We start from the raw sequence: 17,408 nt of genomic DNA, 5'->3' as shown, positions 1-17,408 counted from the left end.
TAGAAGTTTGTGAGTGTGTCGGCGTCTGCTTTTGTGACCTTTCGCTTCAAATCAGGATTTGGAGAACCAAATGTTATCCATATAACCCTTGCCTTCTATAAGACCTCTGATGTTGAGGATATCTTACGCTTTCCATGGACATAATCTTTCCGAAAGACTTAATCAAGTATTTGATTAAGTCTTTCGGACTCAATCAAATACTTGATCTCATGCTTGAATATATAGATTGTTGCAGGATAATAATGGAAATTATGAACCTATCTTTGCAAATTGTTCTGAAGTGAGTCTTTTGTCCTCCTTTGCTTCCCTTGCGATCTGATTACAAGCATAAGCCCAATGTTGACCATCAATGGGCTAGAATCTACAATGAAGGAGGAATTCCTTCTTTACTTCCTTTAGCATATTCTCAACTTGTGCCTCTTCTCCTTGTTCATGTGGAATATTTTTAAGAGTGACTTTAAAGAATCGACTGAAGGTTTCCTCGAAATGTGTAGGCCCTGTAAATGTTATTTGATCCAGAAAACTATTTTTGGTTGGACAAAACATTATTGGGCGCAAGACCACATTGCTTGCCACAGATTTCTTACCATATCTCAAAGCCTCGTATATTTGCATTGCATAGGATATATCAAGGCTTCGGCTATTAGTAAAGAGAGCTGCAGCTTCCACATCTTTGGCATTCACAAACCACATCCTTTGACCCCAGATATATCCCACATCATCATCTGTAACTGCTTCATTAAGATGCAGATTAAGATTTTTGATTGATGTGAAATCATCTTGATCATCTTCAGCCTCAAGTTCTGAGTCTTCTTCATCTTTCTCTTCTTTTAACCATTTTTCATCCACATTATCTCTCTCTACAGTGGGACGATGTGTCATATCAAGATCTGTGGATGCAAGAAACTCTGTGATATATACTAATGACTCTTGCACAAGCCATCCCTCTGCCATGCTTGCTTCCGATCTTGCTCTTTGTCTTACAAACCCCTTTAAAGTTTTCATAAACCGCTCGAGAAAAAACATCCATCGACTATGAACGGTACCTGCTATAGCCACCTCATCAACTATGTGCACAAGCAAGTGGACTTGAGTTGTCATAATGCTTGAGGGAAAGGTGCTTTGTTCTAGCATGATAGACTAGATTATTTGCCAAGTGTATACTGCTCATGTTGTCATAATAAATGACAGCTGGCCCATCTGTAGACTTATGCATATCATAAAGTAGATTATGCAACCAAGCTGCCTCACATGCAGCCATTGCTGCACCCTTGTACTCAGCCTCTGTGCTCGACAAGGCAACTGTAGGCTATTTCTTGCTGCTCCAAGTGACTATAGCACTCCCAAAAGAGAACACATATCCACTAGTAGATTGTCTATCAAAAATACTACCAACCCAATCAGCATTAGTGTATCCATGCAACTGTATCTGAACCCCAGTCTCATAAAATAGTCCATACTGCAATGTGGACTTCATATACCTCAGTATGCATCTAGCCGCATCCAAATGCGGTTTCCTTGGAGCCTACATAAACTGACTTACCAAACCAATAGCATAGCTCAAGTTTGGCATGGTAATAGTCCTATAAATCAAACTTCCTACTATGCATCTGTACATAGTAGGGTCTTCCAGAAGCTCACCTGCATCTGCAGTCAGCTTCACATTCTGCTCCAAAGGAACTGAAATAGGCTTACAGCCTGTCATCCCATATTTGGAGAGCATGTGCAATCCATACTGCCTCTGCAAGAGCCATATCCCACTTGTGGATCTAATCACCTCAATGCCCAAAAAGTAATCTAGCTCCCCCAAATCCTTCATCTCAAACTTCTGCTTCAATAGCATTTTCACATGAAGGATATCTTCATCACTATCACCTATGATGATCAAATCATCAAATAAATGACAAGTAGCATAATGCCTTTCTCTGTTTTTCTCACATAAAGTGAGAGATCTGCCTTGGAAATCTAAAAGCCAATAGTGACAAGATACTATCCTATCTTGATAGACCATGCTCTGGGTGCTTGCTTCAAGCGATACAAGGCTTTCTTCAACCTGTAAACAAACTCAGGATGAACAGCATAAACATAACCTGGTGTCTGCTCCATATAGACCTCTTCTTGCAAATCACCATGCAAGAAAGCATTCTTTACATCCATCTGATGTAAAGACCATCCCTTTGATGTAGCCATAGCAATGACTGCTCTTACGATTGCCATCCTTGCAACTAGACTGAATGTTTCTTCATAATCAATGCCATATGTCTGTGCATACCCCTTGACAATTAATCTTTCCTTGTATCAACTATTCACAGAACCATCTGCATTGTGCTTCACCTTATAAACCCACTTGCAGCCAATTGCATTCTTGTCTTTAGGCAAAGGCACCAATTTCCATGTAGCATTTGCTTCCAAGGCATCCATTTCTTCATCCATGGCTTTCTCCCATTTTTCTTTTTCTATGGCTTGCTCGAAAGAAGTGGGTTCTAGTTCATGTATCACTTTGACCATATAGGCATAGTGAATGGCTGTAAATCCATCATATTTTAGCCTATCCATAGGATACCTAGCTCTAGTAGACCTGCACAAAATATGCTCACTACTAAGTGCTCTCAAAAGATCCCTTGTCTTCCTTACTCCAGGTGTAACAACAAAAGGAATACCCAACTCATCATGAAGACTTTATTCTGAGCCATTGGATTCACCATCCACATAAGAGTGACCTGCATCAACCATGGGCTGATCTACTTTCTCTTTCTTTTCGTGATACTTGCATACCACTATCTGCATTGCTTTGAGGAGATTCTCCTGATCTCAATCTGCCTATCCATGGCCAAGTATGTGAACCACTGCTAGAGGACACTACAGGTCCACTAATATTTTGTGATTGTTGCTGTGAATTCTGTGCAGCATTACCATTTTGTGCATCTACATCATCAATCACATTTACTAGTTTATAGTAGCTGCTCATCTCATCAAAAACAACATCTCTGCTCACTGTAAACTTATGAGTAGAAGGGCTATAGCATCTATACCCTTTCTGCTATAGAGAATAACCAATAAAGATGCACTTCTCAACTTTTGGATCCAACCTGGATCTCAACTCATCTGGCACATGAACATAGGCAATGCAACCAAAAATTTTCAAATGAGAAATTTCTGGTTTCCTACCAATATACCTCTCCTCTGGCATCATGCCATGTATTGCTACAGTGGGAGTCCTGTTCATTATGTAGACTACTGTAGCAACTGCTTCAGCCTAATAATAATTTGGCATGTCTTTTTCGTTGAGCATGGCATGAGATACCTCTCCAATATGCCTATTTTTCCTTTCTGCAACTCCGTTTTGCTGTGGGGTATGACTGCATGAATATTGCTGCTTTATGCAATGCTCTTGCAAGAAACTTGCAAACTCATTTAACAGGTACTCTCCCCCTCCATTTGACCTTAGGCATTTTATTTGCAGGCCTATTTCTTTTTCAACCATAGCTTTAAAAGCTTTGAAATGCCCAAACACTTCACTTTTCTTTTTCATAAAATACACCCAAACTTTTCTACTATAGTCATCAATAAAAGTGACAAAATAATGATAGCCTCCAATAGATGCATCTTTAGTAGTCCACACATCCGAGTGGATTAATTCCAATGGCCTCTTACTCTCTTGAACATGTCTAGGAAATGGTTTCCTTGCCTATTTTCTGAATTGACAGGCTTCACATACCTTATGCATTTGTGCAACCTTGAACTTAGGCAATCTTGCAACAATATTTTGGGCTTGCATTAATTTAAGTCGATGTACATTAACATGACCAATGTGTTTATGCCAGATATTAATATCTGCAACTACACCGGTCCCCAAACATTGCTGCACTCAATTCAGGCATGTCTGCATCCAATGTAAACATCCTGCCCTTCTTCTTCCCTTTTGTTATCAAGCAACCTTTATTTTTCATATCCTCAACAAAGCATCCATGAGGATTAAATCTGACCTCCAAGCCCTGCTCAACCATTTGACCAACAAAAACCAGGTTCTTGGTGATATTCAGGACATGAAATACATCAGAGAGGTATTTCTTTTTTCCATCCTGCATAGACAAAGGAATTTTACCAATCTACACAATAGGATTTGCAGTATCATCACCAGTCCTAACAAATCCTGGTCTTTCCATTTTCCTTGCATCCTACATCCATTCTGCATGACCTATCATGTGGTTTGATGCACCTGAGTCAACATACCACACATCATTGGTTTCTTATGCACTTGTCACATAATTGGTCATGTGCTGCACCATAAACAGATGCCCATTTCTGTCATGACCCTATCTACTAGAGGATGCATAATTGCCTTGCTACAATTTTCCAGTCATGATGTCATTCTACTTTTTATAGCAGTCTTTAAACATATGACCCATTTTACCATAGTAGTAGCATTCAAGATTGCTGTTTGCATTTTGGCCTCTCTACCATCCACCACGACCTCTTTGGCTCCCCCTGCCTCTAAAGTTACCATGTACTCCTCCATAGGACTAGTTTTCTTGAATTTGTTGCATATTTTGATTTTTGCCATGGCCTCCAGATCGGCCTACTCTACCTCTGTCTCTACCTCTTCCAGCATTTGAGTAGAAGATAGCTTCTTTTGAAGTTCCTCCTGAAGAACATGCCCCATAATTTCTCTGCTCTTTAGAAATTAGAAGAGCAATCAACTCCCCAAAATTAGGAAAACTCTCACGGATGGCAATGGATGTCCAGAACTGTGCATAATCCTTTCCTAGACCATTCAAGGTCAAAGAAACTAAATCATCATCTTCCACTGGCAACTCAATCGAAGCAAGTGCATCTATAATCTTCTTCACCTTCATGTGGTAGTCATTGATGCTCATATTTTCTCTCTGCACATTATGCAACTCCTGCTTGAGCTGCATTTTCCTGGCTTGCATATTTGTGCTATACATTTTTGTCAAAGTATCCCATGCCTTGTTCGACGTGCTTGCATCTTGAATATGCACAATCATAGAACCTGAAATACTGATAGACAGCCAATACATAACTTTTCTAGCTCTCTCATGCCAGCCTTCAAATGCCTGCAAGTCTTGTTGATTGGGAGCATCAGGAATAATTGGTTCTTACAATAATGAACTCCCAATAGCCTTTTCCCTTAAGGAAATTCATCATTCTAAATTTCCATGCTTGGAAGTTGTTCTTGTCAAGCTTTTCAGTGACTATCTGTGAAATAGCATCATATGCCATTATAGAACATTGCAAAAATACTTTGTCACTGCAAAAAACACAACTTCTGCCTCACAAGGGCAAATCTACTGTTATGGATAAAATTGTCTAAGGAAAAAGGCATTAATATGTATGTGTGTTTGTATATGTGGCAATAGTATAATAAACTATGGTGTGCATAGGGACCAAGGTTGAGGTGGTAGGGCATGACCATGTGCCACCCTTCTATGTAAGAGGACCCATAAGGTGTGTTGTACATAATCCATGATAGTAATATTATAAAATGCAAGGTGGCATGGCTCCTCCATGTGCCACCCCTCCACCTAGGCTGCATTTAGTGAGATATGGATCAAAGTCCATGGGAGAAGCAATATAAAATAGGTGGAGATGCCTATTATATTGAGTTATTCCCTCCATATGGGATAGGCCCATGTGGGGGAGGTATAGAAGGTCCAAGAGAGCAAGTTAAATAATGGGAAAGTAGGATGAGGTGGCAAGATTCCTTGTGCCAACCCTCCACTTGTACTCCTAGAGGTTTGAACCTATTATAAAATTGGAAAGAGACCAAGGGAGTATCATAGACTTGAGATATGGGGCTTGATTTATGTGGAAAATTGAGGCAAAGGGTTGTTGCACACAATTGAGAGTGCGTAACCGCCTAGCCCACATGGGAGACTTTTCCACACACACCATGCATGTGGGAGGATACATTAACGAGGAGAGACCCCCTCTTTTGGCTATAAAAGGAAGGGGCTATTCCTTGATGAGACACGCTCATTCTTGTAAAGCCACCTAGCTAGTATTTTGATATTTCCCTCTCATCCCTTCTTTCAAATAAAGTATGGTTCTCTTCCCTTGATGTCTACATCTCATTATTCCTCCTCCTATCATGTACATGCTTCTCTTCCCCCTCTCCTTTTCCCCTTGTGTCATAGTCTCCCTTTTCCTTCCCTCCTCTTCTAATTCCTTTTTCACCCCTATGACATCCCTTCGCCCTCATGATCTCCTTTTCTCTATGGCCTTTGAGCGTCGCCATACTTAGCCTCTAGCCTCTGGTCTCGATTACTTTTCTGGCTAAAAGTTTTGATGTGGCTGCTAGGATACGAATCTCCACGGCTAGTGGCGAATCTTCTACTCGTATGGGTCACATCTACAAAACTATACCATCTGTGCTCTTTCTAAGCTACTGCGCGTGCATTTGATTCGCGAGTCTCCTGTGCGACAGTTTTTTTTTGGGCTGCTGCAACTTCTGATTGCGGACAGTTTTCTGCGTTCACCCGCGCGACAGTTCTCTGGACTGCTGTAACTTTTGGTTGTGGACAGTTTTCTGTGTTCACTTGCACGACAGTTCTCTAGACTGCTGTGGCTTCTGGTTGCGGATAGTTTCTACGTTCACCTGCGCGACATTCTCTGGACTGCTGCGGCTTCTGGTCGCAGGCAATTTTTTGAGCTCGTGCAAAACTGTAACAGCAGATCCCGCGCCCCCTCTCTCTCTCTCTTCTCTTCTTCTTCTTCTCCTTCTCTTCTCCTTCTCCTCTCCTCTCCTCTCTTTTTATTAAAGAGTAGGATTGGAACCCAAGACCTCCCCCTTCACAAAAGAAAGTCTTATCATTGGGCCAACAAGTTGGAAGTGGTAAAAATGTAATGATTTTTGTTCATATATTGAAATCGTGGGAACTGTAACTCTCTAACCGTAGGGAGTTTGCTCTTGCTGTAAAAAGCAAAAATACTTCATTTTATGTGCACTATCCACGTCTCTTGCTAGATCGCCGATTCAGAACTTCTCAAAGCTCACTTCATGGATGCACGCCACACGAGAAGGGTGGACATTTATGTCACTTCTCGACGCGTTTAAGGAATTGGTGCCTATTCCTCCGAACCTTACGGCTACTAATGCACGAGATGTCTTCCTTGATCTTCATGTCGACCTTCAACGGCTGATTGTTTAGTGCATTGTTGAAGGAGATGATGGGTGGAATGATACACCATGGATGATTCATGGTAAAGAACTATTGATACGCTGGGAGGATTTTGATTTTACTTCTACTCATTGTGCGGTGATCGAACTACTTGCTGCTTTAGAGGTAATTAAAACGGTGTCCTTCATCGAAGGGTGGGATGCTCCCCAAGCTTGGGGGGAGATTTGGCGCATTTGCTTGTTGATTCCTGTGGATAAGCTCGTCCTGAATGGTTTATTCACAATCTCATTACAAAGGTTTCTAGGCCTCGGCTATGGTTGGTAATGTTTTGACCAAGGAATCCATTTATACCTAATCAACCTTTTGTGCCTCATTTTGAGCTTCAAATTGTAATTCTTTTTGGGCTTAAGATAAACTATCAACAAAGGATTGCAAGTTTATTTGGTGCTGAATGTTTGGCTCAAGTGTTGAATTCTCCCCACCCTCTCCTCCTACCTATCTTGGACTACCGAGAAACTTGGGATGTCCGAATTTTAGTCTTGGTGTGATGACATCTTGGATTCTTCAATTTGATGGAGCTTACAAACCTTCGACCAAAGCGGCTGGTGTGGGTCTGAAGCTCACTTCACCGGGTGGTGAGGAGTATTGTTATAGCAAGTCTTCACCCGTAAGTACTTGCAATCAAGCTGAGTACTCGGCGCTCATTTTTGGGCTACAAAAGGCACAAGAACATCATGCCAAGAAATTGGAGGTGCAAGGAGATTCTCAACTAGTGTGTGAACAAGTCTTTGGAAGGTGGAAGGTGCGGAGCAAAGGCTTGGTTCCACGACATCAACAAGCATTGGAACTTTGCAACCAATTTGAAGATATAAAAATTCAGCATATCCCCCGAGCTCGAAATCTTGTTGCTGATTTCTTGGCACGTGACGCTTGTACTTCAATCATGCATGACGCAAGTGGAAGCACCACCCCAACAAAGCTGCAAGCCACGAAGGAGGGTGATCATTTGTAAGGAATGCAAAGGTTGTGGTCATCATGAAACTAAGTGTTGGGCATACTTGATACGAGTTCACCGACTTCGGAAGATCATCAGGAGGGTTCTCAAGGACATTGCTCAAAAGAAGGATGCCAGACCGCACACCCCTTGAAGAAATAGCATGGCGACTACAAGAACTGGAAGAAGCTGAAGGTGATGTGCAAGCTCTCCAACTATTGACATTTGTCATGGCATTCTTGTTTGCCTTGATGAACAACCTCATGCAATGCCATGCCTCTAACCCTCACTTGTAAAGATCGATGTGATATCATGAGGGTTGGTCCTTTTAAGATTGTCTATGTGCTATTCTATGCTGAAGATTCTTCTCGTGTAATATTTCACACTACACCAGTCACACCCTACCCTGCCTATGTGTGGTTTTTGGATGTATCTTCACCCGATTTTCAATTCAAGCTTCCTCTTACTATTGTTCATCCATAGATAAGCCCCTCTTTTCCATCTTCCAAGCATGGCTGACATTCCTGTGTTTTGTGGATGGGTAGAAGAAAATCCAAATGAGTATCTTGTGGCCTTCAAGCGCCATTGTGTTTCTCTCAACTTCCTTACTGAAGACAGATGGCTATTGGTTCTTCCCACATTTCTAGAGGGTTTCGCTCAAGTGTGGTATGAGAAGCAAGCCGAAGACGTTTGTCAAAGCTGGCCAAGGTTGACAGCAGCAATGATTGAGTATTTCGGCAAAGAAGAGGAGCCGGAGAATGTGTACCTGTAGGTGGCAAACTTGAAGCAGTCAGAAGGTGAGACGGCACGTTTATATGTGGATCGAGCGGCCGTGCTCCTGGACCGTTTGATTGCCACACAGGAGGACAATGCCGGATTTTGAGCTGGAATGACTCAGCATGTGCTGGGCTACCTTGTAGCAGGAGCGAGTGATGAATTCCGCCTCAAGCTTAAATGGGAGAATCCAGAAACTATGGTGCTAGCACATGAGATTGCTCAAAAGTTTGATAAAGTTCAGTCTGACCCCGCTTCAACGAAGATGATTGTCCCTCTGCAACCCCCTCAACTCCTGCAACAACAACCTAGGGGGTCTAACTTAGGGGCATACCCCCACCCCTCATCAGGGATGTATCCACTGCCTCCACCTCAAATCTATGGTCCTCCCTTAGATGCTTACCCTCAACAAGGTGGATATCCTCACCCTCCGCCTCGAAGATTTCCCTAGCCTCGCCCACGAGCCCCCCTCCTCTCTACTCCCATGGCCCCTCCAACTAAAGAGGCCCCTTCTGCAATAGAACCTGGAGTCAATGACCTAGCCAAGGCCCTGAATGATCTTCGGCTTGAGATGGTGGGCATCAGAAATCAAGCCAACTGCCCTCCAAGAGACCGTGCTAATGTTGTATGCTACGAGTGCCACCAGAAGGGTCATTATCGCACAGAATGTCCCAATATTCCAAGGGTGAATCTTCTAAGTGAGTCGGGCACTGAGGATTCTGATGTAGAGATCCTCGACCTCGGGAAAAGAAGTCGTGCCACCTCGGACCCCTCTCCAAACCGTGGACCAGGCCGCCCCAGGAAGAAGGTGTCCTTCTCAGAGCCCTCAGATGCTGAGATGACAGACCCACCAACAGAGAAGACTAAAATCGCAGGAGTAAGTGGTCACCCTTGGATTTTCCCATCGGCTCAGGGCAAGAGGACTATTCGGTCGTTCAGGACCTTGCTCATCGGTCTTTGAGCATCACACTCCCTCAACTAATCGCATTAAGCCCTAAGGTGAGACGTGAGCTGTAGCAAGGTCTCTCAACAAGGAAGAGCAAGAAAAAGGGAAAGGTACGAGAGGTATCTTCTATCTCTGAAGAAATTGATCGGCACCCACATACAGTAGATGTCATCATAGATAATTGCCGTGTCAAAAATGTGTGTGTTGATGGGGGAGGTGCATGTAATATCATGGTGCCCCGAATCATGAAGAAATTGAATTTGAAATGTACAAGGCGTTCCTCCACTCGAATCAAGGTAGCAGATGGTCGACGACTCGCCACCATGGGAGTCATTGAGGATTTTCCCATCAGTGTCAATGGGTTGACCACCACTGTCAATTTCTATGTAGTGGACATTGAAGATACAGGCAGAAGTTACCAGCCATACTCGGGAGACCATGGTTGAGAAAGAGTGATACAGTCAGCTATTGGAAGACAAGACACATGTCTTTTGGTGCTTCGAAGGAGAAGATCCCAGTGCAACCTAGTGCCATGGAACCGGAAGAAGAAGAGGAGCATGACAGTGATACTATCTCATCTTCAGTGTCTGAGTCCATGGAAGAATGAGACGGGTGGGAGGAACTCTCAGAGGAGGAAGTTTACATGATGGGGGTGTCTCCGACCCTGCCACCTGTAGAAAAGATAACAGCTAGTCCTCAACAGCTCGAATCAATGCTTTCTCCAGATCTCACTCCAAGTGAGAAAGATGAGTTTCTCGAAATGTTCAAAGATTTCCCTGATCTCTTTGCAACTAGCTACCACCACCTTCGCCATGTGACTGCGAGATAGAGCTGAAGCCTGTTGATGCGAAGCCTGTGGCTCAGAAGTATCGGAGATTAGGGCCCCTGCAGACCGATGCTTTGCGCTCAGAGTTGCAGAAGCTTGTAGAGTCTGGGTTTATTGTTCCGGTTCACAATACTGAATGGGTTTCACCAGTGGTAGTCATCCCAAAGAAAAACAATAAGTGGCGGGTCTGCATCAACTATAAGAAGCTCAATGCTGCCACCAAGAGGGATCATCATCCTCTGCCCTTTCAAGACCTCATTCTTGAGAAGGTAAGTGGTCATGAGATGTATACTTTCTATGATGGTTACTCTGGGTTTTATCAAATCAAGTTTGTCGAGGAAGATGTGCTTAAAACCACATTTGCCACACCCTGGGGGACATTTTCATTCAAAGTAATTCCATTTGGCCTCACCAATGCTCCTGCTACCTTTCAAAGATTTATGCAGATGGTGTTTGCTCCTTATTTGGGGGATTTCTTGGAGGTGTTTTTAGATGATCTCTGTATATTCTCGTCACGTAAGGAGCACATCATGAAGGTTAGATTGGCCTTCCAAAGGGTCAATGATGCAAATGGCAATCTCAACCCTGAGAAATGCACCATTGGAGCCACTCAAGGGAGGTTATTGGGACATGTTGTCTCATCCGAGGGCATCAAGCCTGACCCCGAGAAGGTAGAACCATCCTCAAGCTCTCCCCACCTACAACCAACAAACATTAGGTACGCTCATTTATCAATCTAGCAAGATACTATCGCCGCTTCATTGATCAATATGCTGCTTTAACACGGCCCATGACTATGCTATTAAAAGATGGGGTTGATTTCTCTTGGGATGAGGATTGTGATCATGGGTTTGCACAAATCAAGAATGCTCTGGCTTCAGAACCCATTCTACGCAATCCAGACTGGTCAAAGACCTTCTATATCAATCTTGGGTTTGGTGAGCACACTCTGGCAGGTATTCTTCTCCAGCAAGGGGAGGATCGGCGGTTCATGTACCCCGTTCGATTTGCTTCTCGACAATTGCTCGACACTGAGCGATGCTATTCAGAGGCCGACAAGCATGCCTTGTCTTTGGTGTTTTGCATTGAGAAATTTAAGCATTATGTGGCTGGAAAGTCCTTCTTTATACTCACTGGCACTGGTCTTGCAAAGCAGGCTCTTCAATCACCAAATCCCATGGGCCGGTTGGCCAAATGGTTGGCAGTTCTACAAGAATATGATTTCTCTTTCAAAATTGTTAAAGGGGGTTGTTCCAACTTGAAGAATGCTTTTCAAGATTGATTTAGAGGAGTGCCTTGATGTAACCCTTGTAGCAGTCATAGAAGTTGGGGATCCTTGGTATGGTGGTATCTACAAGTTTTTGACTGCTTTCTCCTTTCCTTTAGAAAGTACTAGCTATGAGAGAAAGAAGATCCGTAGAGATAGTAGGCGCTACACCCTCCTTGATGGGTTGTTGTACTGTCAAGGCATGGATGGGGTACTCAGACGGGCCATTGATGCAGATGAAGTGCCTAAGGTATTGAAGCATTATCATGATGGATTTTGTGGAGGCCACTATGCCAGTGACTATACAGCTAAGAAGATTTTACATGCTGGATACTATTGGCCGACCTTGTTCAAGGATGTCACTTTGTATTGCGAAACCTGTGAACCATGTCAATTCTTCGGTATGAAGGATTTGTGTCCCGGGCAACATCACCCAGTGATGTCCATCCATCCGTTTCAGAAGTGGGGAATAGATTTTGTTGGGCCCTTGCCCATGACTGCCCGCAAAAAGAAGTATCTTTTGGTAGCCACTCAGTATGTCACTAAGTGGGCTGAAGCTATCGCCCTCTCTGCTGCAAATGGCAAGGCAGTTTCAAATTTCATATTTGAACGTATGTGCACAAGGTTTGGGACACCCATGGAGATAGTCTCTGACCATGGGAGTCCATTCTTAAATGAAGCAGTGGAGTTACTCATGGATCGCATGGGCATTAATCATCACACTTCTAGCATCTATTATCCAGCATCCATGGGTCAAACAGAGCAGACCAATGGCCTCCTTTGTAAAACCATGGGAAAAATGGCCGCAGGGAACAGGAGCCAATGGGATCAAAAGGTCACTGAAGCCATGTGGGCTTACAACATCACTCATAAAACATCTACAGGTCACACCCCTTTTGAGTTGGTGTATGGTACTGAGGCAGTTTTACCACTAGAGATAGAGATTCCGGCCTTGAGATTGGCACAGGAACAGAGGATGATAGAAGATGAACATGTAGAGGCTAGATTGGTACAACTTGAGAAGTTAGATGAGACCCGACGCCTTGCACTACACCAAACAGAGATCCAAAAGAATCGACAAAAGGCCCGATTGGATGCTAAGATTCGCAAGGGATGGGAAAGACACTTTGTTGAGGGGGATGTTGTGCTATGCTTTGATAGCAGATTGGACCACCAAATGGATAAGAAGTTTCTACCACTATGGGCTGGTCCATACAAAGTCATCAAAGAATGTAGCAATGGGTCTGTACAAGTTCAAGAGCTGCATGGACCATATGGCAAGAAGGTGATCAACAAGCGTTACCTCAAGCCTTTCTTTGTGCGAGATGGACCCAGGCATGGAAATGCTATGCATTCCCTGCCTGGGGGGGGGAACTGTTATGGATAAAATTGTCTAAGGAAAAAGGCATTAATATGTATGTGTGTTTGTATATGTGGCAATAGTATAATAAACTATGGTGTGCATAGGGCCCAAGGTTGAGGTGGCAGGGCATGACCATGTGCCACCCTTCCATGTAAGAGGACCCATAAGGTGTGTTGTACATAATCCATGATAGTAATATTATAAAATGCAAGGTGGCATGGCTCCTCCATGTGCCACCCCTCCACCTAGGCTGCATTTAGTGAGATATGGCTCAAAGTCCATGGGAGAAGCAATATAAAATAGGTGGAGATGGCTATTATATTGAGTTATTCCCTCCATATGGGATAGGCCCATGTGGGGGATGTATAGAAGGTCCAAGAGAGCAAGTTAAATAATGGGAAAGTAGGATGAGGTGGCAAGATTCCTTGTGCCAACCCTCCACTTGTCCTCCTAGAGGTTTGAACCTATTATAAAATTGGAAAGAGACCAAGGGAGTATCATAGACTTGAGATATGGGGCTTGATTTATGTGGAAAATTGAGGCAAAGGGTTGTTGCACACAATTGAGAGTGTGTAACCACCTAGCCCACATGGGAGACTTTTCCACACACACCATGCATGTGGGAGGATACATTAATGAGGAGAGACCCCCTCTTTTGGCTATAAAAGGAAGGGGCTATTCCTTGATGAGACACGCTCATTCTTGTAAGGCCACCTAACTAGTATTTTGATATTTCCCTCTCATCCCTTCTTTCAAATAAAGTATGGTTCTCTTCCCTTGATGTCTACATCTCAACATTCCTCCTCCTATCATGTACATGCTTCCCTTCCCCCTCTCCTTTGCCCCTTGTGTCATAGTCTCCCTTTTCCTTCTCTCCACTTCTAATTCCTTTTTCACCCCTATGACATCCCTTCGCCCTCATGATCTCCTTTTCTCTATGGCCTTTGAGCGTCACCATACTTAGCCTCTAGCCTCTGGTCTCGATTACTTTTCCGGCTAAAACTACAAAACTGACGAAAGTGGTATTTAACCACACAATCACTTCCTAGTGACGATTATGCATCAACAAGCAATATGAATGATTTTGTCACTCCCAATATCTCTGCGCATAGGCATACAATGTAATTTCTATGATAACTTTTCACTGACTTGTAGAATAGTGGTCGCACAACAAAAACAAGGCACTTTCTTGAGTGCCTGTGGAAAACTTATGCCACCAAAATGGGCCCAGAAATTGCCTCGAATAAAAAATAATAATGTCACCGAGGGCTTCGCTTACACCCGCAACATATACTACCCTCTCGCCACACCACAAAGGGCATCCCAATCTGAGACAGTGCACTCTTGCACTTTCCGGCTGTGCTACCTATAGAGATTTGCTCCCAAACTCGAAAAAGGAAAGCAACACTAATGCTCTTACCAAGACACCGCAAACCTGGTTTGCTTTCTTAAGCTCCTTACCACAAACCGGGCTATGATACCATGTGAAGAGAGTGGGAGAGAAGAAAGGAGTCTCACTTGCGGCTTTCTCAAATACACAATGGGGGAATACACACAAAGGTGGAGGCTGAAAATAGTTTTCCTCTTCTTAGTTGTGAAAGCCAAAAGAACTCCCTCAGTACAGAAGAATAGGTGAACCCTATATGTGGGTCTCAAACCAAACTCAGCTAACTAAGGTGGCATACTAACTGAGCCACTAACTAGAGTACATAAAGATAGCTGTCATCCATAAAACACCGAGCGGGACTATTCAGGTAAGAAAGTGCTTTCTCTTTTTTCCTTTTGATATTTTCATTATTTGCATTGGCCCGTAGCTAGCGCCTTAAGCACTAGCTGCAGTGATGGGTGTAGGAACCCTATATTCCCCTCTCTTCTCTTATTCCCTCTTCTTCCCCTCTTTTCCTCTTTTCCTCCCTCTTTCCCTCATATGCTCATGCATTAGCATAAGCAGATACTTTCTCTCTTTTTCTCTTATGCATATGTTTTTTCTTCTCTTCTGCTTATGCTTTTTTCCCCTCTTCTTTTTCCCCTCTTTCAATCTCTTTTCCCCTCTTCCTTCTCTTCTTTTCCCCTTTCCTTTTTCCTCTCTTTTCTTATTTTCATATCTCTTTTTTCCTTCTCTTCTCCCGTCTCTTTTTCTCTTCTTTTCATAAGCATATGCATTTGACTATGCTTATGCTTATGCACTCCTTCTCTTTTTTTTGCTTCTTCCTTCTCTTCTTTTCCCCTCTCTTTTTTCCTTTCTTTTTCTCTTCTTTTCATAAGCATATGAATTTGCCTATGCTTATGCTTATGCATGAGCATATGAGCATGGATATGCTCATATGCTCATGCATAAGCATAAGCATATGCTTTCTCTCTTTTTCTCTTATGCATGTGTTGGTATATACCAATAGAACAGGGTCAAACGTCAGTATATACTGATGGTATAGGGCTCTAATTAATCTAGCAAGAGGCATAAAGCTCATGGGTGGCTATTTTTAGGATCTTGAGTGGATTGTAATCATTTTGTGTTGTGATTTTGGGGTGTGCATATGGAAGGGATGAGTGGAAGCTTGTCAGATGATGCACCAATGCTTGGGAGCACGGAGTGGATTATGGAGAGGTTGTATTTTCATTGCACTCATTGCAAGCAAGAAGTACAACATCAACGCCATATTGTCATGTGCCACTTGCGGTTGTATGGGGAGGAGACCACTCCAATACCCACCATTGGTGGTGCACGTGGTGATGGATCATTGGCAAGTCAATGCTATTTGAGTTCATCATTAATATTACATGCGTACATGACACAAAACCTTGAGATAGAATCTTATATTTACAGGAAACCTTGAGACAAGATGAGGAGGGTAGCGAGGTGCACATATACCTTCACACTTTGAAGGATAGTCTCCCGGATGTGCTAGTTGATGACGAGGGTATGGTGGACATGATGGATTCTATTTTTAGGGGCACTACATCACACGTTGCCTGAAGATTTTTGAAAACCCCAAACTCATCTGGTACATATGTACATGTGTGACGTTTAACTTGTGTGTCCGAGGAACAAGGTATCTCTTGGATTTCTCATCTTTAACAGTAGTGATGGGGCCTACCATCGTTTGAAGGAACACTTCGAAGCAGAGATGTAGGCTTTGGAGATGTACAAATAGTACATAAGAATCACTCTGATAAAAAAGGATTTCCACTATCATCCGAGAAGCTCCTGGTCTGATATTCATTCATTGGGCAACCAGTTAATGAGGCATACCCTCTTAGCGAAGAGCCAAAACTATCTCTTAATGTCAACTTTGCTTCCCGAGTATGAATGGGTGCTGTGGATAGACTCGGATGTGACATTCTATCCTCCAATGCTAATCGAAGATTTGATAAGCTTCAGCAGGCCACACAAGTAGATAATAGCACCCAACAACTTCTAGAGGAGGACAAGCGAAGGAGAGGAAAGCCTGTATGATAGAAACAATTAGCAGGAGACTGAAGAGTTGCTGGACTTCCTAAAGAACATAGAGTTAAAGGTGTTGTTTGAGGGGTATGCAGAGTACTACACTGGAAGGAAAATGCAAGGAGATCTAAGAGGGGGAGAGGAAGAAATGGTGAAGCTGGATGGGGTGGGAGGGATGGTGCTATTGGTCAGAGCAAATTTGCACAGAGAAGGGCTAGTATTCTTGCATATGGCCTTCGAAAAGGCCATATAAATGAAGGCTCTATCTAAGCTTGCTCTCGCCATAGGTTACCAGTCTTGGGGCCTTCCCAATTACATTAAGCTCCCACCTCTCATGGTCACCTTCCCCAGGTTACCTCTCATGGCTCTCTCTTATCTAAAAATTTGCTGTGGAGATTTAAGGGATATATGATGTATATTTTATTATGATAATTTGTTAGCTCATTAGTGAGTGATGCAAATCATCTTAGTCCTTCTGAAACCATAATAACTGCAATGTAAAACATTGATAAAATTGGTATCGATTCACCATAGAATGGAAGAATCTGAAAATGTACAATTTGTGCATTGGCAAAAATCTTTTAATAAATCCAACTAGACCCTTTGTTCGGGTTGGTCTGAACTAAGCACCATCAGTTCCTCAAAAGAACCCCA

At 43.1% G+C, this 17,408-nt stretch overlaps 1 pseudogene; it reads left to right on the top strand.

Annotated features, from left to right (window-relative positions):
- The first annotated feature begins 15,855 nt into the window (after positions 1-15,855).
- Positions 15,856-17,166, top strand: LOC147879799 (mannan polymerase II complex anp1 subunit-like; annotated as a pseudogene).
- The last annotated feature ends 242 nt before the right edge of the window (positions 17,167-17,408 follow it).

Source organism: Dipteris shenzhenensis, chromosome 33 (assembly GCF_047967505.1).
Source record: "Dipteris shenzhenensis isolate YYH24624 ecotype China chromosome 33, Dip_SZ_1.0, whole genome shotgun sequence".
Taxonomy (NCBI): Eukaryota; Viridiplantae; Streptophyta; class Polypodiopsida; order Gleicheniales; family Dipteridaceae; genus Dipteris; species Dipteris shenzhenensis.
This window is presented reverse-complemented; position numbering and strand designations above follow the sequence as displayed.